Genomic DNA, 23,477 nt, shown 5'->3' on the forward strand with positions numbered 1-23,477 from the left:
CAGCAAGTATTTTTATTTGCATTGAATATAACTGAATACTTGACTTTTTTTTTACGTTTTCTGTGTCCTGGCAAACTGAAAGTAATGAAATTCTCCCATGGAGGTTAAACTTATTCCAGAGCTGGTTTCTCTCTATCAGCTCATGTTGGTTAATGCTGGAGAGAAGAACTGCTGATTCCTTTTCTGAAGAAAAATTAATAGATTATCTGAGCACTGTTCCCTGGTCACCTGTGAATGATTTATTCTGTCTGCTCAGTCTCACCACTCTGACCAAGAGTTCCATCTGCACAACTGCATTGCTGGGTGTTCCCAAGGGAGCTCCTTTGGAAGTGGGCTGGGAACCTCTCCCCACACTGTGTTGAGCTAAACCCATCTATTCCCAGTGCCCATTTCACCTTTTCCTTTGTCCTTTACAGTATCCAGCATCATGCCCACTGCAAATGGTGAGACCTGGCTCTTGGATTGCTCTAACACCAGTCTCTGCTGGTCCCTGTTGATCTGCAGAAAAGGGGACAATTGTTGAACCCTCTTTTTGGCTTGTTTTTCTTTAAGTATTAAATCTGGACTAAAATGATACAGTAAATATCCCAGTAAGCAGGCTAACCCACCATCTTTCTAAGCTTCTGTAGAGCCACTCTGGGGCTCTTGCAATCCTATTAAAGGAGCTTGGTCCCTAGTTGCTCTGCAGAGGAGGAGTGTGCTCTTTGAACTACATTCTGAGCAGATCAGTATGTTAAATATTTCAGACTTAAATAGGAATTAGCAACACTGTTCTGTCTGAAAGTGATTAATTTTGAGAGCTCCTCTGGCAATCGCCGTTAAAAGTCTTTGTATTAAATTTGCCATATTGCAGTCTCTTTTTCCATTCTATGTTTGAATGGCAGTTCATTCCACAGGCTCAGTGCAGGGGAATTATGATGGTATTCAATTAGCCAGGTAGCCTCTGAAGATTTGCTAATGTACGTATAAAATAGAAATCCACTCTTAAAGCTTCTCTGACCTGCACTTTAATTTTACCACTAAATAATGGTTATGTAATGTGCAAATGGCAGCCTCTCTGGTGGCACCCCAGGGATGAGTGGTGTCCCTTGTACACCACAAGCACAGTCTGTACTGGTGGGGCAGAGACCTGAGAACTGACAAAATGTTAAGCCCTGCTTTGCATGTGAAGGTCTCATATATAAAATGGGGTGTGTGGAACTGGTAGATTAAAGGTTGTTTAAAACCATTTTGCAGCAGTGAGTGAAGATTCAAATCCAAATTCTGTTAAATATCTGCCTAAAGATTATCCCTTGATTTTTTTCTTAAAATTAGAAAACATATGTGTGCGTATATATACATGTTACTGTTAAAGATTCCATGTGCACAAGGAAGAAATCTGCTTTCAGGATGTGTGACTTTCATTGTAGATAAAAGGAGCTGACAAAGAAATAAAAGAACAAAATTAAAACTCCAGGAGAGAATAGAGTATGCAAGACTCCCTTGTTAACAACAGACATCTGCCAACATACAGACAAGCTATGAAGGGAGCTTGTTTTATCCTTAGAAGCGTTACGTGGAAAATAGTCCTACCAGTATTAATTGTGTATACTCCAAACCGAAGAGCCCCTTGTAACAAATTCTTTATCAGATTTCACATAAAACAATCTCACCAGTTTATTCATACCACAGTTTTTTGCTTTTGATCATTTACGTGTTTTGTGGTTGCTTTTGTTTGTTCTGGTTTTGTTTTTTTAATGAAAGTTACATTACTATTCATTTCTTCTGTGTTTAATATGATTATTATGTATGGAATCTTAACAGATTGTAAATTCTGCTTGTTTCTAGGACTGGACCTTTTTTTTAATCTCAGGCTTCATAAAACTGAAACATTAAACATTGAAGAGCCAGAAAAAAGAAAAGCGTAATCTATAACTAATAGGTATTGCATATTTCAAACAAATTAGGACAAATTATTCACTAGAAGAGATTCTTTAAAATTCTATTATGTGTAAAGCATTCTGAACAAAGCAGTTATAATATAGACAGAAATACAGCAGAAATGCCAAATGTGGTCTATCACTTAAACAATGTGTTTCTGAGTAAGAGTTTGCTGGTGTTTTAATGATGTTTCTATTGCTATTTAAGCTTTCAGGGAGATGAAATATTTTACTCTGGGTGATGGAAACTGAGAAGCTGTTAGAGTGAACAGATGAATGAGAGCATGCAAAACATACACTGTGAAATTCCATGTTTGACCTGACCGTTGAAATAGAGCTTGAGTTTTGAAAACAAACACACAAAAACAACAGAAACCCCTACAAAGGAGTTTTGATGTGTTATAAAGGCATATATCACTAATGCCAAGGAATTTTCTCAGCTTTGAAATGCTTGCAGCAAGTTTTTGTAGTCCCTCTCTGAGCTGGCCATCATGAAAAGTACAACACTAAAGGAAAGCTTGTAGAGAACACTGTGATGCAGAAAGGAATGGCTTGTGAGTATGTGAGTAAATAGAGGCCAGGGCTATTCAGGATTTTCATTATTAATTTCTCAGTGGTTTTTCAACTGAGTATTGTCAGGCCTGTTTTTGCAATATTTAATTTTAGTTGGTATTTAAATAACATTCCACCAAAAACACTGTACACCCCACTTTCAGCTCTATTTTTTCCTGACTCAGTCTCCAGTTTTGCTGTTGAGGCTCTGAACTTGTGTGCACATTAAAGTAAACTAAGCAAGTAAAAGCTACAAAAAAAGTCAAATTAATTTTTTTCCAGCCTTCATTTAGCAAAAATGCTATTTGCCAAACTGTTAGGTGATGACATCTCTCTTTTGATACTGAGAAATTGGGGGAAGCCTGTGATGGACTGTGAACAAATAGCTTATTCTCAGTGAAGGAGCCCCAGCCTGTAGCAATGTGGCTATATTCTGGCTTGATTCAAGGAGGTCAGTCTTGCACCAGCTAGAAATAAAAATAAAACCCCCGAAGATGTTATCTCATGTATGGAATAAGAACCAGAGAGGGACAATCCCCTTCAGAAAGTGACTTACAGCAGCAATTTAAAAATGATACATTAGCTCATTACTTCCAAGGAGGTGGTTGCAATAAGATAAAACTTGAACCAGTTTCTTCAGAGAGAAAAATAGTTTTCTTTTAGTTACAAAGGGACTCTAAATCAGGAAAATTAGGGCTGAGCATGTATGGTCCGTTTATTAGATGATCTAGCTTCAGCAGAGAATGCATTTGTCAGTTATAGGAGTTACTGCTGTCCATGTTTTAGTTGGACCCACTTAGCCATTGAAGTTGGCATTGTGGCAGTGAGAAGTCTCCTATTTTCTGTCTTAGGGTCTTGCATATGTTTTCAAGGAACCATACTGAGAAATAGTTTTCTCTGGAAGCAACCATGCAGATAAAATTGTGTTAAAGTGTATTAGCCATGCTTGGGGACGGTGAGCAAGGGAGAAGTGAAGCAGAGCTGGCTCAAGGCATTTTGGCTCAGGTGTGGCTGAAGGCAGCCTGCTGCCAACTGCCTGGGGCAGCATCGTGTCCTGCACTCCCTCCACCTCCAGAAAGTCTCACAGGCCTCTTCTGCACCTGCAGCCAGGTCTAGCACTGGCTGCCTCCCTCCCTCAGCTGAGAAACCCTTTGGCAGCTATTGGCTTCTTGCTCAGTTTGCCTTGCCTAAGCAGTCATGGGGAATGTCATGTTCCTTCTACACTGACTGGGGGATCATGACAGGCAAATTTATGAGACCCTTTAAAACTTTACCCTCTGAATTGTTCCACCGATGCAAAAGAGTCAGTGGACTGATCCCAAGCCTGTAAGACAATCTTTGTTTAAAGAAGAAGAGAGTTATACTTCAGCATTTTTGTGACAATTATAGTAATCAAGCTAAATTATCCATAAACCAGAAAAAGGTATCAGTTTTACATTTGAAGGAAAGTTTTTTATTAAAAGATAGTTTTGTTTGGTATTTTATGCCTGGGATATAACCACTTTAGCCACCCAGAAACCACTGTGGTTGTTCTTTTCTCTATTATTGCTGGGCAAAGTTATTGAGGTAAAATATTAGAATCTGAGGCAATTCCAAAAGATGTTTTCTTGCCCTGACTTGGTAATTCTGCCTTCATAAATTCATGCTGTCTTGTGGATTGTCATCCTGGTTATATATCTCTTTTAACCACAAAAAGTCTTTTAAAATGGGGAATGAGTTCACATTGCAGACCTGGAATTCAATTTGGATTAGCAGCAAGGTGGAAGGGTGCTCTGCTGTGCCCAGTCAGGGCAGCAGAAGGGCAGGGAGCCTGTCCCTGGCTGCTTCTGTAAAGCAGCTCCTGGCAAGGACAGTGCTGAGTCCCCCAGCTGCTCCTGCCCTCCTCCTCAGGTGCTGTCACAGTGGGCACTGTTTTGGGGTGATCCTGTGCATGTTCTGTGCTTTTGTAACCAATAACCCATACACTGAGCAGAAATTAAACGTTTAAAGGTATTCATGATATTGTAATATTTTCAGGTTTTTAATTTTTTTGGGGGGTGTGTTTTTTGTGAGTGGCTAATAAGACTTGCTCTTTATTCCCACATTCCCAAAAGCTAATAATTGGAAAAGTCATTGACTATCTCTCTTAGCAACACTGTGCACTTTTGGAGATGAGGAAGCACAGCTTCTTCAACAACTTAGCTGCCTAAACTTTTTTTAAAAGACATTTAAGTATTTGTACACCCATAATAGACAAGAGTGTTTTGAAAACATGTACTTTTTGCATAGTTTGAGGAAAGTCAGAGGTTCAGAACTAATCTTACAAGCAGAAAATTTGACTGGTTGAACTCATCCAATTTATTTTGCTGAAATTTGCTATTTTGAAATTTGAGTTCTTTGCTTGTGCACATACCAGGATAGGGTTCCTTTTTCCAAGCATAATTTCAATGGAAGGATTTATTTCAAGGATTACATTGTATTAATTTTGCTTACCAAATTAAAAAAAAGATAATTTCACTGAAATTCAAAAAATAAACCTAAAGCAGTGCAAATTATTTTTGTAACATCTATCTTCAAAACTGAATGGAGGAATGAAGTCTGGACTAATTCCTGCATTGAAAATTAAGACATCTGGGTTCATCCTTGGCCCCACTGCTGTGTTTTGCTTAAGGAAATTGTATCATCTGTCTCAGCTTTAGTCTGTAAAACTAAAGAATGCACAAAAGTGTTGTGAGACTATTGTTTCTCACGAGAACAAGTGCAAAGCAAGTTAAGAGCAATAGTTTTAAAAGCTAAATATAGGGTTGTAAATCATGATAGTCAGTTTATGTATTGTGATTTATATGATGCATGTAGCATTTTTCCATCTTCATGCATCATTCTGATTTCTACAGTTGTGTTCATGATTCTGTAAGTATTTCCAATATAATTAGAGAACAAAGTGCAGCCTGTGGATTATTAACGAATAACTATAAATATCATTTAATGGGTAGTTCTTACCCATAACTGGTTGGCTGTTTAGATCACATGGTGTTTTTTCTGCTCTTAGGTTAGATTGAAACCCAAAAGAATAATAATTACTGCTTACAGAGGGATATCCAGCTAGTGACTCCTTTCAGAGATGGCTGCAGCCTGCTGAGTACAGGGCATTACACAATCCTTCAATGCAGCTCTTGCCAGTCTGCTGTTTAGTAACTATTGATTCTTGTATTATTTGTCATTCTTTCAGGACAGTTTTATTCTGTAGCACTCATAGTCTGAAAAATATGAACTTTAATTATTTTGAGCAACTCAAGTTACTCAGAACTTTACAATGTACAGAGGCAACCAACATGAGGCCAAGTACTGGAAAGCAGGACAATAGTCAGCTCTGCCACATCTGCTGGGTCTTGGCTTCATTTAGTGCTCCTGGTGCTTTATTCCCAGCACAGTATTTTCTTGCATGCTCCAAGACTATACATGGCAAAAGAAGGTTTTCTTAATCACCTTGAACTATAAAATATCTTGTTCCAAAGACTGGATCTGCGTTGTGTTTTTGGAGACTCTGTAGAACCGTTAATAGGTTTCAATGGAGAACTTTGCATCTTTAACTTGCTCCAACTTTTTTAGTGGTTTTTTGGGGTTGATTAACTAATTTTGTTTTCATTTGCCTATCTGCTAGTTTTTCCCCAGAGAAAGTCTTGTGATTAGGTTTATAGGCACGGTCTCCAAGGAGAGCTTTTTGATGCCTTTTTTAGCCTCTGAATAGCATTTTCCATCTGTTTCTGCTTGCCTGGGTCTAGTTCTTCTAGTGCTTGCTTTTGCATTTTTTTGCATACTATTTTTTCTTACCATTATATATTACTTGTGAATGTTGTATATTCACCAGAAATCCCATTTTTGTAATATTTGACCATTTCTTCAGTCTTGTGAAATAGCAGTGGTGTCACCTCATCTCACCTCACAGACAAGGAAGACAAAAGCATGAAGGATTTTCAAGTAATTGCAGAGAAGTTCCTGAACCCATGGCTTGACATGTAAGTCCAGATTCTGTGCCACAACTTCTCTCTGTCCAGCATATCAAAGTTGTGTTGATGTCATGATTTTTAAAACTGCTTCATCTCTTGGGAATACTAGTTTTCATAGACTATGCTGGTGCTTATTCTGAAAATAAAAAACAAGGGTTCTCCACAGGTAAATATCAAAGAAGGTTTGGAAAGGTGCAGAAAAATTGGTAAAGATTTAATTGGTAAAATTCTCTAAGAAGTTAAAAAATGCTAAGATGTATAAATATTATATAGTGCACAGGATGTAGTAACTTGCTGAAGTGCATAGTCACTCATATCTAAGCTTCTCTTCCTCTCAGCTCACTAAACTTGTAAGAATCTGCTACGACTTTAAAGTACAAAAGCAGCTAAACAGTTCCATAATCTCCAGTGCTATAAGTGTTGAGTCCAGCAGCTTTCACTTGCCGCACAGTTCCTTTCTCCAGGATAAGTGAGAGCAGAAAATCTTTGCTCTCTGCCTTCCTGGGCTGCTGTGAAAAGAATGTGGCCGGCCCACTGCTTCTGTGCCCGACCACTTGAGATGCTCAGCTCTTCTGATCTACTCGGGACACTTAGTCTGAACATTTGGTCTTAGAACAAAGACAAAATGCAGCATGGAGCACTGTTTGGAGCTGCTCTGGAAGGGATACTTTCACACTAAGTCATTTTTCAAAGGAAAATGATTCTATTAATGCACTTAGCCAGAAAAGTGTTGGTGTGCTTTTCAAGATGTCTTGGAATGCTAGCACAATAAGTTCGCTGTACAAATCTAATTATCTCTGCTTTTTTTGGGGTTTTTTTTTTGGCAATGTTATTTGATTTATTTTTGAAGCTGTTAATGAACTGCATTGGGAAAGAGATTACATGATTTATGTAACATTTATTTTCTTTTATTCTTTGTGATCTGCCTTGTTATAAACCATGAATTGTTTAAGTGCTTTTTTTGCTTTGAACTAGCAGGAGAGTGGCAGCATCTCTTGTTGGATTTGTTCATTTTTTTAAATGAATCTAAAACATGACTTACACACCAGGCTGTACTTTCACACAAAGGACACCTCTGTGGTGATCCTCTCTTTTTGAAAGAGTAAGTGAGGTTCTCTTCCCACCTTTGGCCTCACTAATGAGATCTGCAGGGGGGAATCAACATCGGTTTTCTCTGATGGCATAATGACAGAGTTTCCTGGAGATTGAGCTATCAACACTGATACAATTTAATTGGGGAAAGAGTTTAGTCCAGCCACAGGCATGCATGCTCAGTTGGAGGAATGCTTTTTTCTAGACTAATGTATTTTTCTAGTCTCTGAGTAGAAGTTCAGGACAATCTTTCTGCTCAAATATTATTTAATGTTCCTGAGAAGGAAAGTATTCCCCTGGCTGTTGAAAACCAGTAAGCTTATGGTCATTTTCTACAGGTAACACAAAGCTTTTGTGCAAGTTTGGGAAATCCTGACCATGTGGAGAAATTAAACTACTGAAAAATTAGGTTATTTTAATTTACTTTTTTTTAAACCATGTCTAGAAGCAAAAGTTAACAATGTAAGTAAAAGTAGTATGGGATTGTGTTTTATGAAGGTTTAGTGATGTTCTACAGCTGAAAATTCTGGTGTTTTGGAACAGTTTCTCAGAAGTGAGTGTATTGCTTGGCATGCCAGATTACAAGGCTCTAGAGGAAAACTTCAAGGGAAACTAATCTTGCAGTCACTTTTTTGTTCTTTCAAGTAGTTGACCTTAGTTTTTACAGTGGTTTCAGCTATTAAACTAGTCTCCTTTTTTGTTATGTTTTAATTGCAAAAATACTCTATATGTTCTGAACCATAAACAGCTGAAATTGCTGACTGCACAGATAGCCCTGTCACTGGGATTATCGTAATAATATTTTGTAAGTCTTTGTGACAACAACTTTTTCAAGGAAAAATAAAATCCTGATCTCAGCCAGTTAACTACTGTATATAGTGGAACATATATATAAAACATATAAAACTATACACATTGTGTATATACATGTGTATAATACTATTTTTTTTAATAGTAGCTAGTATTAAAAGCCAGAATCTTTTTTCTGATTTTGAACATCAATTAATTTTCAGCCAAAGAAATATTTCCTACCCCCATTTTCACAGTAGAGACATTCTGTCTCTATAACTTGTGTTTGAACAAATGTTGATCTTAGCGATGAAGGAAAGAGGGATGGTATTTGGATTTTCTTTTCCTCCCACTGAAACTAAGGGAAAGAAAAAGTGATGTTATTTGAGGAATTAGTTCATGTAAAGGGTCATTAGCTGGGGTTAGTACTTAAAAGTATTCCTTCTCTTAAGAAAAATAAATACAATGTGCAGAGTTACCATTAAGTAGTGCAATTTTGTACCTCAAATTATTTAGAAAGCTAAAATATTTTCCCTATGATTTTGTGACTTTTTAATGTAATTCCGGCAGTTTTATGCTGTTTAGCCGAGTTTGAAAAATGACATTGTAAACTTTTTTTTATTATCCCTATTTTTAAGAGGAGGTTATACAAAGTGTCAAGCCTGTGTCTCCTATGCAGTCTGTGTGAGTTGAGAGTACCTCAAAGGTGTCTTAGTGTGGAGGACCCAAACTTGTGTTTCCAAAAAATGAAAAAAGGCAGTACAGGAGGGCTAAGGTGGGAGGCCAGCTGTCTATTAGGTTGTTTCTATAAATAAATGCTTTGCACTCTGGAGAATGCTGGCTAAACACTGTGACATGTCTTTGTATCTGGCTTATGGGGTATCAATGTGTTGTGACATTTACCCCTTTCCTAGAGGAATAAAATGTGCTCCTGGGTGACTTTCAAATCAAGCCCGGTTCTACAAAGCATTGGGTAGCTGTTTCCTGAGGCAGCCACAGGAGTATTTGCTGAATGACGAGGGGCAGTTCTCAGCACCCTCAGCGAGTGCTGCTGGAAGCCCTGAGCAGCACAGAGGGAGCCAAAGGTCACCCCAAACAAACCGCTCGAGCTTTGGACCAGTTCCTGCTGCTGCAGCAGCAGAGCTCACAGCCCTCTGTGCTCCAGTGCCCAAATCCCACCCCCAATGCTGTGCTCGATGAAATGGTTACAGAGCAATCACACAAACCCCAACACAAATATCTCAACAATCAAACTGTTCCTCACAAGTAAGTTATACTCCCTTGTACCTGTAACGCAAGACTAAATTTTGGTTTACAGGAGTTTGATTTTGATTGAAAATCCAGCTGCCCTTTAAGATGTATGAGAGCACAAATTTGATTGAGAAACCAAACAATCTTCAGTCCAAATCCATTTTAGGTTGTGATGGTGCATTTCTAGATACATTCAGAATATTCTTTTAATCAGTGTTATTCCATGCAGCAGTGGCCATTTCTGAACATATTAATAAGCTTTAATAAAGAAACTAATTCACATAATGTAATACATTGTTTTTCACAGCAGATTTAACATTATTCTGAATTTAGTTCTTTTTTTTTGGTTTGTTTATTTACACAGAAACCTACCACAGGAGCTAGAGCTTCATGATTTCTATCAAAAGGTAAGAGCTACTTTGTTCAGAGATATCTGAATGATATTTGTCAGTTCAATATAAATCTGGTTTAAAAAAAAGGTAACAATGATACATAAAAACAAAATTTAATGAAAAGAACTCACATTATGAGTGAATTTCATGAATCATGTAAAGGTGTGCATAAAAAATTGAATATGTACACTTTAGATCTCAGATCTGATAAATATTTCATTGGATTAAGAAATGCACTCTTGAAGCTTACCTGTATATAAAACATAAGAATGCATTACAGAGGTAAGGTACTCTGTCAATTAACACACTTGTGTATATGTCTCTCACTGAAAAAAAAAAAAATCTTTGTAATTATTAGACTTAAGGTGGCTTTATCTGTAAAATTTTAAAAATGGAGGCCTTTGAATGAATGGAGCTAATTGTTGAGGTCACTAACTACTTTTATAAATACTGATTGAGGAGGAATATAACTATGGGATCTGCTAATATTTAAACTTAAAATACAGCCTTGATGTTCTAAATTGTCATCAGTGGAGTACTCTTTGAGGGGAATTAAGGTTTAATTCTGCTGTCACCATAATCAGAGCTAAGATTACAAAAGCAGAGTTAGTCCAATACCTGGTGCTTTGGGACAGCTTGCTGACAATCTCCAATTAACACCACGTTTTAGAGCTGCGAGTTTTAGGGAATTCCACTGTCATGAAGATGCCTTTCTGGATCAGCCAAACACTCAGATGGCAAGCTGAGACTTCTGGGTCACAAAAAGTGCACTTGGCACTGAATTTAGTCCTCTTGAATATCTGCATATCTGCATCATGTTACCTCTCTCAGTGCAACATTTCTGGGAGCTCCCTTGGGCATTAGGGTGCTTTGGTTAGGGTTTTCTGTAAAAGTGCTCCTTCTGGTACAGTTTGAAATAATTCTTTTTCCTCAGCCTCAAATTTATAATGCACAGAGGAGTGTTTTGATGGGAAGTATCAATACCATATTGAATCGTTCTATGGCCTGGATTTGAAAAGCCTGGGTACCAATAATCAGTTTTGTTTCTTTGGATTTTATTGATAGTGAATTAACAGATTTCGTTCCTGATATCTGATATGTGACTGTGTGAAAATGCTAGCAATTCAATATAATAGCAGGGAACTTACTCTCTAATAAGGTAAAAGAAAATTTAACATCTGAATTCATTAAATCATAAACTAAAAGCAAGTTATCAGCAAGCAGACTGAACACTAATATTTTTTGGAAGCAGTGACAAATAGTAAAGATTGGATATATGTTTCTGCCACTTGAGAAAGATAATGGTTTGGGTTATTTTGAAATAGATGTTTCTGGTCATGTCTTTCATCTACCTGCTTATGCATTTGTATGGTTCTATTCTTTTGGATTCAAGGTGCCTTTAGATGTTGAGGGGAGGAGGGACAAGCATTTTCAGCATTGGAATCATCCTAACTGGTAATATGAGCAACATACAAGGCTTTCTGAAGATTAGGTACCAGTTTCTAAGTTAATCTTGCTACTCTAGGTACAGTTTGGAACAGCAAAGCAGCATATAAATGTGGTACTACTGCAAAGTTCTGCCAGTGTCATTAACATCAGAATTTGGCTTGAGTTCTGCAAAGACTTTGTGGCCATGTTTTGCATGAAAAATGCATATGTGGTGGTTGTGGTTTTATTCTGATGTGGCTGAGATCAGCAACTGCTTACAGAACCAAAAGGCTATAATTGCATTGTGAGCATTAAGATGTAATGCACACAGCTTCTTATGCATCCTCCATACCGGGGCAACCTTATCTTGCATATCTGTTACCAGTCCATAATGGAGAAGATGTGTTATTGCATGTTTCTGTGCTTTTCCTTGCTGCTGAACAAGGGTGTTTCCTTCTCTCCAGTTCCAAATAAAAATGTTTAAAAAAAAGAATCCAGTTCTCTTACCCACATTGTAACATCCAATAATGTTGAGTGTTCTGAGGTTTGAAGATGAAAGAAACAGGCTGTAAGTTATGGAGTTGGAGGACAATATAAACAAAATGACCTTTGGTATCATGCTTGCCATATTCTGATGAATAAATTGAGTTCATGTTTAACATTCAGATAATACTCCTGGCAGAGCAAAACATTGCCACATTAAATGTTCAGATCAGAAATGTTCAATGCAGACTAAATTAAGTTGGATCTTAGGACAGCAAACTTAAAATGAGTAACATGTGGCAATATTTGCTTTAACAAAGAAATGTTTCTTTTTCCTTTTTTCTTTTTTTTTATTTTTTCTTTTCTTTTCCTTTTCTTTTTTTTTTTCTTTTTTTTTTTTACTGTAAGTTTAAAAGTATAAAGATACACATGCCACAGTGCAGTGCCAGGAATGTTAACTGCTTTTGATCTCCCTCCTCAGATATTAACGTCTCCCCCTGAACACCCCCCCTTGTTTGGCGTCTTAAGAGTTTTCATACCAATAAAGATGCAGAGAACAGCAGTCTTTGCTTCTGTTTCTTCAGCTTGTTTTCTTAGTGTTGCATGATCTATGCCCTGGAGAGGTCAATTTTAATCAGCCCCCAGGCACTGCTTAATATTTAGGGCCAAATTGTCAAAGAAGGCCTCTGCTGGATTTTGATTAGTGAGCATACGATCGTTTCTTGCACTGTTGAGCCTCCCAAACACATGTATGTTTTTGCCTGCCAAAATCCAGTCCTAAACTCTTTGAAGTGAAGATGTGGTCGTCCATGCTACTGACATGTGCGTTCTTTGTTTGCAAATTGGATAGTTGCACATCTGTCTTTATCCGCCATTGATTACTGTTGTACGGCTGCACCTGTATTTGATTGTGGGAATGAAAGGGTTGGAACTGGAATTTATTTTTGGAAATGCAGTGCCAGTTTTCTGTGAGATCAGTATGATTCTCAGTCATTCCTGGTTTGCTGTTTGTGCAGTTTGATCTGCTGGGAAGTATTCTACTCTGAAGAAGTCTTTGGTTGGCAGGTATTGAGAGTAAAATGCTAGCATTTTAATAAAAGCTTTCTTGGCTGCACAGGAGCACTGAGCCCAGGGGGAAGATATATAAATCTAGTCATCCTTGAAAAAGACTATTAGTCATTCTGGCTTAAGCAATGTTTAAGGGAGCAGGAACTTCATGCACAAGCCCCTTTAGATGGCTGAGATGATTTCTCAGAATTGTAATTCCAGTAGGAATGCCAAGCATAAGCATAGAATAATGCCTTTTGCAAACCACAAATGTTGGTGCTAGCAGAGAACTGTGTCCAAAATAGTAGTGATTTACATAAGTACTGCAGAGCAGAAATATCCAGTATTTTGATGCCACTTATATATATATATATATATATATATTTATATATACTTCACTGAGATGAGGAAAATGCTAAAACATAACCCAGTTATTACTTATGCATGTGGTTACATCCTGATAGATTGAAAAAATTTCAGTCAAGATCAGGACTCTATGTCTCTGTTATAGAAGAGAAATTGATGCCTGCCTGAAGGATTATTTCAGTCAAATATATAGGTTAGAGACACACAGTCAAAGCTGTCTAAACTTGCCTCAAAATTGAAGAAGGGTGTTTTCTGCCTTACCCGGACTCTGTCAAACCTGCACTATTGTGACCAGCTCCAATGTAGGCTGATTTTTATGTGGTTGGGAAATCAATCCACTAGTAACTCTCTATGCACAGTTTCCAGAAAACCCACTTAGGAAATACATTAGGGCCCAGGACAACTCTGATGATAAAAAATACTATTTTAGGTATGGGATTTTCAGTGGGAGCAGCAGGACTCCTTTCTTCACAGACCTTTCCTCTGCTAGCAGTGTGCACTGTGGGTTGCAGCCCTGCCCCACATGCCAGGAGCAGCAGTTGGAACACAGCCTTTGGCCTCAGTGTGAGCGGGGAAAGGCCTGTGATGATTTAAAAAATGGGAAGGTTAGAAGGGAGCAATCAACTAATAAAAGTTCATAACCATGCAATTATGGCATAGTGACTCTGCAAGCTGAAATTCATTGGCCATTTAAGGCTCTCCAGTTCACATGTCAACCTCTGAGAATTTCTGCATTTATTTTTAATTTACTTCAGTCTAACCAAAAGTTCAATGTTTGGCACTCCAACTGTACAAAATAAAACTTCAAAGAGCACCCAGACAGAAAGCTCACTGAGTTGCCCAAGACTTCTTCTATTTGTTTTGGTGTATATGTCTGCAGATTCACTTCTCACCTGTAGGAAATGCATTTCAACTTTCTGAATTCATTAATTTGAAAAACAGTGGGTTTGCATGTAAGAATCTGTAACATAACTATTATAAGGAAAAGAAATGCACAGTCATGAACATAATAGTCACAAACTAATCTCACTGCCCCAGCTCATTCTGGACACTCTCAAGGACTGAAAATAATATGTAAAGAATTGTTACTTTGAGGAAGTAGCATCCCCAATCCTACCACAGCCTAACATTAACTTTGTAAAATTAATTGGAAAATTGTGTCTTCTGTTTAGCAATAGAGAGGAATTTAGGAATGGAGAGAAGAAGAACAGGAGCAGGAAAAAGCATTCATCATGATTACTTTTCTTCCTTGTCTTTCAGTCTTGTATGAGAGGGTTCAAACTGCTGCACTGCATGCTGCATTTTTTAAAACTTTCTCAGACTATAAAGAGATGTTGAATTATCTTTCCTGCTCACAGAAACCATTGAGATCTTGACAGGATAGTTTGTTCTAAAAACCAGAAAGTGAAACAGAGAAGGTCTTCAGAGTACCTTATTGACCTTTGTTTGGGATAATAATTTTTTGGTCTGTTTTTAGTGCTGCTTATTCTTTGCAACATCCTGCCCTGTGTCTGAGCAGTAGCAGAAGAATCAAAGGAAGCAGCTAATAGGTGCTGGCTTACGCAGCTTCATCTGTGCCCCATGCTGTTCAAACTGTGCCTGACTGATGGAATACCAGCAAGTGTGGGAGTACCTGTCACTTGGCTTTACTGTTACATTCGCATTTGTAGAAAGAGAAAAGAAAGGCTGAAACATTTCTGTCATGTTGTTGATGTTCAGTACCAAAACACAGCACAGCCACAACAAAACCATACTGGTAATGAATAATGCCTACTGTAAAACAGAAGGAAATTGTGTTTATTTTATAGGCCTTAAAGTTATTCTGTCTACTTGTTATGAGACACCCCCAAATTCTTAGTAATTTCTTTTTGTTGTCATTTGTGCTGACTCTCAAGTTCTGGCTTTGGTACTAAAGCAAGCAGGCAGCATTCTTTCACTCGGGCCTTTGGGATATGTACTGTGGAAAACAGTTCTTCTGATACAGAAGGTAATGAAAAGTCTCCCAACATTGAAACAAAAATGTGTTACTAGAAACAATGACAGCTTGTCAGAGTGAAAAGCAGGGTAACTTTCAGAGATGTGAAAGAGCAAATGCCATGTGAATTGAAATATGTATGACTTGACTTAGTGCTGGAAATATAGCCGGTGACTTGTTTTTTTGTTTTGCTGCTTTGTTCAGCATTGTAAAGCTGAGTCTGGATAGCCATGGGGATTTTGTAAGAAATTTAAGCAAACGCATGTATTGACTGAAAGATGACCATAGATTAGATTCTGTCACAAAGCCCTTTCCTAAAGCCAGAGATTCTGACCCTGGAGAACAGTTTGAAATTTCACTAGAGAAGGATGGATTCCATCAACTCTGAATCTTCAGCAGAGAAATTCACAATTATAGTTTTTAGGCTGGAAAAAGGCAGCTTTTAAGCCACCATTTTTTAATGTGTAGCCTTAAAGCTCATGGGACAAGAATCTGCTTTTGTCCAGTGATCTAGCTGGCTTTGAGCAAGGCCTGAAGGTCTCAAGCCTTTCCAGTCTCTTTCCAAAAGTCCTGATGATAAGAAGAAAACATAACTTGTCAGATACTATTTCAAACATCTCAGTTTCCCTCTGGCAGGTTTTCTGATATGAAAACACTTACATGTGGTCACTGTGGGACTAAGGATTAACTCTTTAATCCTTATTCCTAAGGAATAACTCTTTAATAAGGATCACTCTTTAATCCTAACCAGGATTTGCCATCCTGGGCTTGGTACCTAGCCAGCTTGGTGTAGTCACAGGAAAGGAAAACATTCCCAGGTATGTTTTCAAAACCATGATGGGGCACGAGCTCTTCTCCCACCCTTGCTCTGTTCATCCCCAGGAGAGCTCATAAGGGCCCCCAAAGATCCCTGATTTTATCTATTCTTCATGTGCAATAGAATGGTGTCCTTGCTGGCTGGTCTGGCATCTTTCACCACTTCTTCCACTGCAATTGAGGACAGAGTGAGACTGAAACTCCTGCCAGGAATAGATAACTCCACTAACAAGTTCAGTAGCTGCTAAGCTTTTTAAGATCATGTTATGACTTCATATGTTAAAGAGGAGACTTTATTGTTAGGATGGTCAGTTAGTGGCTTAATGATTATTTTGGAAATATGTGTTCAAACAGAACAGTGAACTTCATTATAAATATCAAAGAGTTTCAGCTGTTATAACAACTTTTCAGGGTTTGAAGGGTGCTTTTTCAGCAATAGTAACATTAAATAAAAATCTGTGGGTGGGGCAAATTCTTTCTTTCTCTGGAACTTCCCATCAGATTTTCCTGATTTGCTCTCATCATCCTTTTGCAGAACAGGGTAAAATCAACAGAAATGGGTGCATTTATTGTCTCTTATCACATAGTCCAGAGCAAACATGGATGTGAAGGCCTTGCCATCTTACACCTCCCTCTGTCTAGAGCCCTTCTTCAGCTGATGATGGTCTGACTCTACCTTCCCTTTCCATTTTCTGTTGAGAGGAGCCACCCCCATGCTGAAGACATTAATGTGGATGGAGGTTGACATTGCAGCTTTCCCAGATTTGGGGAAAGCTGCAATGGTTTGGGGAAGGGTGTTTTTCCATTATCCACCAAGTCCCACAGTAGTTGGTATTCTCAGATCAGCACTGAAGTTCTGTAACAGGTGACCTTCTAAGTCCAAAGCCATTGTAGTAAAGCTGTCAAAATTTACAGCAAATTTGGACTCTCTACAAGCAGAATTTGAGACCTGTCATCACACCAAAACCTTTGGTTCTTTAAGTCACATTCTATAATGTACAGCTCAATGAACAACATATTAATGTTCTGTTTTCTAAATGTTGTTTTGACATTTAAATGTTCAAAACCATCTTGAGTTAATTAAATGTAGAAGCTTCTAAGTGAATTGATTGTGCTGACAACTCATCATCTAATTACCCATAATTAGGAGTAAAACAACATTAGCTAATAGAAATAATAAATAATTGTGATAGGGAAGAATATTCAAATACGCTGTCCAGCAGCATGGCAATTTTTCTCCCAAGCAGAATTCATACACGAAAGCACTGAATATAGTTGTGTTTAATCACACATTGTACAGGCATAGGCACTATTCACTGAATGGTTTAAGTTAATAAGAGCTGGTCTGAAAACAGAAGATGCTAAATGGTGTTTCAGGCTGATGAATTCCTGAAGCTGGAGCAGGCTTTTTAGAACAAAATAATAAAGACAAAATAGATCAACCAGGGGTTTGAAGAGACAGAAAGATATTTTTACATCATCTACTAATCTTGTCAATGACATTAAAAGAGGGGAAAAAAAATCAAAGTAACTAAGAAGTCAATTTGGTTTGTTTTTTATCAATGTTCTTTGCCAGGTTTTAGCTGTCCCATTTTAAATGTGGAGATAGCAAGTGTGGGCAAGTTTAAATAGTTCTCTTACCTTCAGGACTGTTGAGGACACACCGTTTTCAGTCATTTTGCCTGAATGTTTATCACCGGGAGCTGTTTTATTTACTTATGGAATTGTTAAATGAAAAACATCTGTTTCTTGATGACCTAGAAAATATTGCAGTTGAAACCTAGTTTTCTTTTTGTGTTTAAAGCTAGGAAAATCCTTGAATTTCTGTGCTTTCTTCAGATCTGTAGTTAGCCAAGTGTTTGTCTTACCTCAGTCTAATGAGGTATAGACTCTTTGCAGGAATGAATTCCACACCACAGGCATCGCTAGTTGCTGCAGTATTTTTATTTGCAGTATTCAAACTGTTTCTAATAAATTAATTATTTTCCATATCTTGGATGAGTTGGAACCAATCCTTCCAATTACATATTTAATTATTTTTTCATGTATATATTACTTAGTGCTCTTTGAACTAATAAGAATATAAACAAGTAATGGGTTATCTCAAGTAGGTACATTCAGTTATATATCTTCTTTTTAATGTGTGCTTAATAGGCTGCATTTACCATGATTATTTACACAAAGAGAATTAGGAATATAAATACAAATGAAAAAGAGCTACTTTTGTTATGGCTAATGCCCAATTTGGAATACATGTAGAATACCTGTGAGATTTGTTCAGGAAGATGCATAGACAGAAGTGACAGCAATATTGGCATGAACACAAGGAAATGGGAATGTGAAGGTGTGTATGAAAGGTGCATATCTAACAGGCCTCCTGAGAAACAGACACAAAGGATCCAGAGAGAAGCAACTGGAAAAGGGAGTAAACAGAAATGTAATCCTTTTTATTTTAAAAAATTATTTTAACAAGGAATCTAAATTCATGGTCACCTTTGTTGTATTTCCATAATTATTCCAATATTTTTGTTTTTACAAAAAGGAGAGAATTATTGTCATAAAGTGTTCCAATTGTAAGATTTGAAGACAGCCTTTCATAATTATGCTTCTATTGCCTTTACAACTTCTTATTTTCCAAGATCAATTTTTACTTCTAAAAGTGATCCATAGATACTACCATGAATATTTATATTTAGAGAATGAAGCAGAAGCATTTGTAAATCCTTACCCTCTTAATTAATGCCAGTCTTCAAGCTTGTGTTTCCCAATGATTGATAATAAAAAGGTTTCAGTGTGGCATGGTATCCTTTGCAGCATGAATCATACAAGACCATAAAATTGTTAGCTACATCATTATGGCTGAGTGTATTGTACTAAATGAGCACATACCAGAAAATGAAATGAATGTTTTATGTGTTCTCTCAGCTAGATTCAGGTAGTGTGCAAAACGTACCTCTCTGAACAAATCATATCCCTAAATGTGTTTTTTAAAGTTTGCATAATTAATTTGATTTCTTTTACTTTTTATTGATTGAACACAATGAATTTAATTCAATATGTCTTTATTTTATGTGCTTTCTGGTTGAGAACTTGATTTGGCAGTCACATTAATAGAGATGTGCCTGCTACTGAAATAATGCTGATTTCAGTAGCATTTACACATATAAGGGTCTATGTGGGAGGGTGGGGGTGTTGGTATTTTTTGTAGCAGGGGAAGGAGGGGCTGGACCCAGAAGCCTTTGGTTACAAAAGCTGCAGTAATGTCTTACAGCACTGCTTATTTCATGGTTTCATGCCCACATATTTCTTTAGTGACTCAATCTCTTGGTCAGATGCCTTGCATGATGCTTTATTGTTTTTTTCTCTGTGAATGATGAGACCCTATTGCAGCATGGGAAGTGTAGTCCAGGTAAAAAATTCAATTTACAACAGAAGAACGTACAGAGTGCAGGTAATCCATCAAACATTTTCCATTAAATATCTGTGTCACAGCACCAAGGACAGTCTCAGTACCTTCTGAAGCACTTTCCTTGGAGCTTGATCTTATATTTGGGATCTTTACAACACAAGCAGGATCTTACTGAGATAAGTGAAAAATCAGACAAGTACTGAGAACCCTTTTACCTACTATTAGTGGCAATCAGGTAAAATTCATAGTGCACACATTTTTTTAATAAATGTATTCTTACAAAGGCGTAGCTTTGCTGATCTCACGTGGCTCTTGCATTACTTGCCTGCTTCTCCTCCTCTACATTTTCTTTACTTTAATATTCATACAGGATCTTTGACCCCAAGAAGCTCAGAATCGGACTCATGACCTTTTCTCATAAGATGAAATTTTTTCTCTTTGTGCTAGAACTGGTGAAGACCTTTTAAAGGGTTTTTCTGGTCCTTGCAGAGAGAGAAGGATCCAGGTCAGCAGATTTGAGACTCCTTGGCTTAGTCTGCTGTGTTGCCAGTTCTGTAGAGCCAGTTCCTCAAAATTCCAGCCCAAGAAAGTTTAAATCTTTGCAGCCTTGAGGGATTGAAGGCTCTCAAGGCACTGTACCTGAATTCCAGAGATAGTAGGAGATGCATCCACCTAAACAACGTAACTCCCTTCAAAAATAATCTTCTTTTGGAATCAATTTCATGTGGTATATGCTAAGGTAAAAATATTTTTGGTATAACACTTCAGTATCATCCTCTATCAGCTCTCAGTCCCCTTTTTATTTTGAGCCACAACACACCCTGATGGAAAATATTCCATTTTATTAAAGCTAAAAAACCTAAAAGTCCTCTATCCTTTCTGCATAGTTATGATGTATTTTGCAGGGGAACAAATAAAAAAATTACACAGGAATCTGAATGTATGGAAAGGGGCAACAGTGTCTCAGTTTAAATCAGAAAATCAGTTTACCTGATCTACTGCGTTTGGCCTGTGGTCAAAATGGGTGCTCTGTCAAATATTGCTTAAAATAGTCCCTCTGAGCATACGGAAACAGGTGTTACAAAAATCCCTCAAATCACTCACTTGACCTGTTAATTAAGTTTCATTGTTTACCTATGGGAAATTCTGGGGTTTACTCAGTACTGAGAGTACCCACAGGTTTGGATCCCTCCCCTTCCAAATTACCATGACTTAAACCCTCCTTAATCTTGAAAGGATTGATGAAATGTGAATTGGCGAATTATATTGGAGATTTTATTTTTTGCAGTGTAATCCCATCTGCTATAGCAGAATCCTCTGGATAGAAATTGTTAACTTTCTGTTACTGTAAATGTTTTTTAATAACTTCTTGTGTGTCATTGTTCCTACTTTTCATTTGGTAGCCAGCAATCTATAGTTAATGCATTAGCAAGAACTGTACAATATTAATTCCCTTGTATTTGTCTTGAATTTGCAAGGAGCAGATTAGTACAGAAAGACTGCTTGTCCCTTTAAAACAGAGAGAGAATTTAATTACCATATCATTTTCTTTTTTCCCTGAGTTTTGTTTTGCCAAACAGAGAAGCAGAGGAGACAGTGAGCTGTTGGGGTTTTGTGAGGGAAGGCAATCTGCAGATTAATACAGGTTTTATGAATTGCAGCAGAAATAGAGGTGCAGCCAGGCTCGTACAGGCCTGCTGTAAACAGAGGCAGGAGATTGTTGTGAGTATTTTTGCCTGAGCCACCTAATTAATTCTTGACAAGCCTGCCGAATTGTTTGTTGAATTAAAACAAAGAAACTCCCAAAGGAGAAGTCGAATAGAAAAACTGTCAGGAAGAAGCACAAACTTTGGATGCACAAGGTTGACTAAAGAGACATTTATAGACTGAAGAACTTGTCTATTTTTCCAACTATATTAGTCCAATATAATATTTCACATATGTCCTTATACTTTGCTTTGTTTGGCCTTGAAGCACTGCAGATGAGGTAGCAGCAGTGATGAAAAACTCCAAGTATTCATTATTCATAATTTCAGGAAAGCGTTTCAGAGTGGAGGAATTCCCCCTGCAGGATCCTGGGGAGGCTGGAGTGCCACAGCTATTGTGGGTGCTGTGGTAGCAGGGTGGGAATCTCAACAGGTTGGGGAAAAACTACAAAAAGGAAACCTTTTTTATAGTGGGGAGAGGGAAGCATAAAAAAGAGAGGCGATATTAAACTAGGCTCTAGGGGCAAAAAAAATTAAGAAAAATCATAAATCTTTTCACCAGAAGCACTATAAAGAATTGCCAGCAAGGTTTTGGGAGCACTGTGTAGGCAGCCATGATATTAGTTGATTTTGCTTCTGGGCTGGAGGGGAGGAAAATGAGAAGATTTTCCCAAGGCAGCTGACAGGGAGATGCTGAGCTGGTTCCTCTGCAGAGCTGTTCAGTCTCTCTCAGTTTTACACCTGAAATGGACAGCAGATTTTCATCTTCACCAGGTTGAAAATGAGAATGGGGGAAATGGAAGAAGTTAGTGTCAGCCCCTCTTGTGTCTAATGTCCAAGCAAAGCAATCAGGTTGCACTGCCCTGTGTAAGAAATGCCATGCCTGGTCAGACAGGAGATTTGTCTCCCCTCTATCTGTCTCTGAGAGTGGTCTGTCATGAATATCATGGGGGGCAGGATAAGAACAGAGCAATCCCACAGCAATGTCTCCTTGGGATGCTCATTGTCATAGATGAGTTTGTTTCATGAGTTTCTTAAGCAGTTCCCAATTGAATAACCCTGAATGCACGTTTTTCTTTCTCTGAAGCACTCATGCTTTTACAATTTGTAACAGTGGACACCATTAGCATCCACACCACTCCATCCCATCACTGCAGGTGGTACCTAACCAGGCTTTGCATGAATGGTGTTTCCACCTCTCAGCTGGAAGGTGCTGCACACCTGCAAATTCTGTGAGGCGTGTCCCTGCCTCATGGGCTGGGAGGAACCAGAGATGCTCAGTCCCTACTGTGTCTGGCCTCTGCCTCTTCATGTACTCCCAAGGACAAGCATGCTCCCCAGAATTCAACTGATAGTTGCCTGTTACAGAAGTAAAATTAAAACCTTTCTGGGTAGAAAGTAGATGTTTTACTGTAGAAAATGTAGAGATCTAAGAAAAGGGTGATTTTCCTCATAAAAGGTGCTTCTGTTTCAGATTGACTCTTCTTCAGCTGCCTGTAAACTCATTTGTCACATATCCTTTGGAAATCAGAGGGGAAAATCCAGGTCCTTCAAAAGGACTGTGAAAGTTCCTTTCAAGAGAGTGTGAATTTCAGCATAGTACCCTTCTCAGCTGTTATTGTTATACCTCTGCACAACACAGGCATTCAGTGGACATGAGAACAATTTCTAATTTTTCTTTTTTTGTAGTGAAATATCACATTGGTCTGTGGATAATAACACACAAATAAAACTAATGTTGAACTTGGCAAATTTACAGGCACTTCCTTTTTCTTTAAATGAAAAGGTTCTTGAATGTAGTTTCTTCTGCCTTGCACAGGTTTAATGCTTAAGGAGTAGGGAGACTTTCTTCAGGCAGTCATGCAGAGGTGCCTTTCATGAAGTGATTGATTCACCTTCTACTGGGGACAGTCTCAGAGAGGCAAATTGAATTAGGAAGAAGGGAGATTCTAGTTTACAGAAAATAGAACTGAGATTTGAAAATTAAGGAATGTATTCCCTTGCTAATACATGAACAGAATTCCCATCAACAGCAATGGAAAGTGTGCATAAAGAAAATTAGAGGGGTAAACTGGGATATAGCCATATTATTTTCAATGTATTTGCATAGGATTTAGAGTGTTCCACCGAGAGCTGTTCAAACCTCAGTATGTTTACTAGGGTGTGTTTTTATGCATATGAAATTATAGCAATTTCCTTCCTTCCTTCCTTCCTTCCTTCCTTCCTTCCTTCCTTCCTTCCTTCCTTCCTTCCTTCCTTCCTTCCT

General features: G+C 37.9%; 1 long non-coding RNA gene across 3 annotated transcripts in view; it reads left to right on the plus strand.

The window, feature by feature from the left end:
- Window positions 1-23,477, plus strand: part of LOC117244978 — a 136,622-nt gene that overhangs the window by 22,357 nt on the left and 90,788 nt on the right. For all 3 annotated transcript variants that reach the window (XR_004499028.1, XR_004499027.1, XR_004499029.1), the window contains exons 3-4: window positions 6,355-6,466; window positions 9,954-9,996. This is a non-coding gene — a long non-coding RNA (uncharacterized LOC117244978). The remainder of the gene's footprint in view (window positions 1-6,354; window positions 6,467-9,953; window positions 9,997-23,477) is intronic.

This window comes from Parus major, chromosome 11 (assembly GCF_001522545.3).
Source record: "Parus major isolate Abel chromosome 11, Parus_major1.1, whole genome shotgun sequence".
Lineage (NCBI taxonomy): Eukaryota > Metazoa > Chordata > Aves > Passeriformes > Paridae > Parus > Parus major.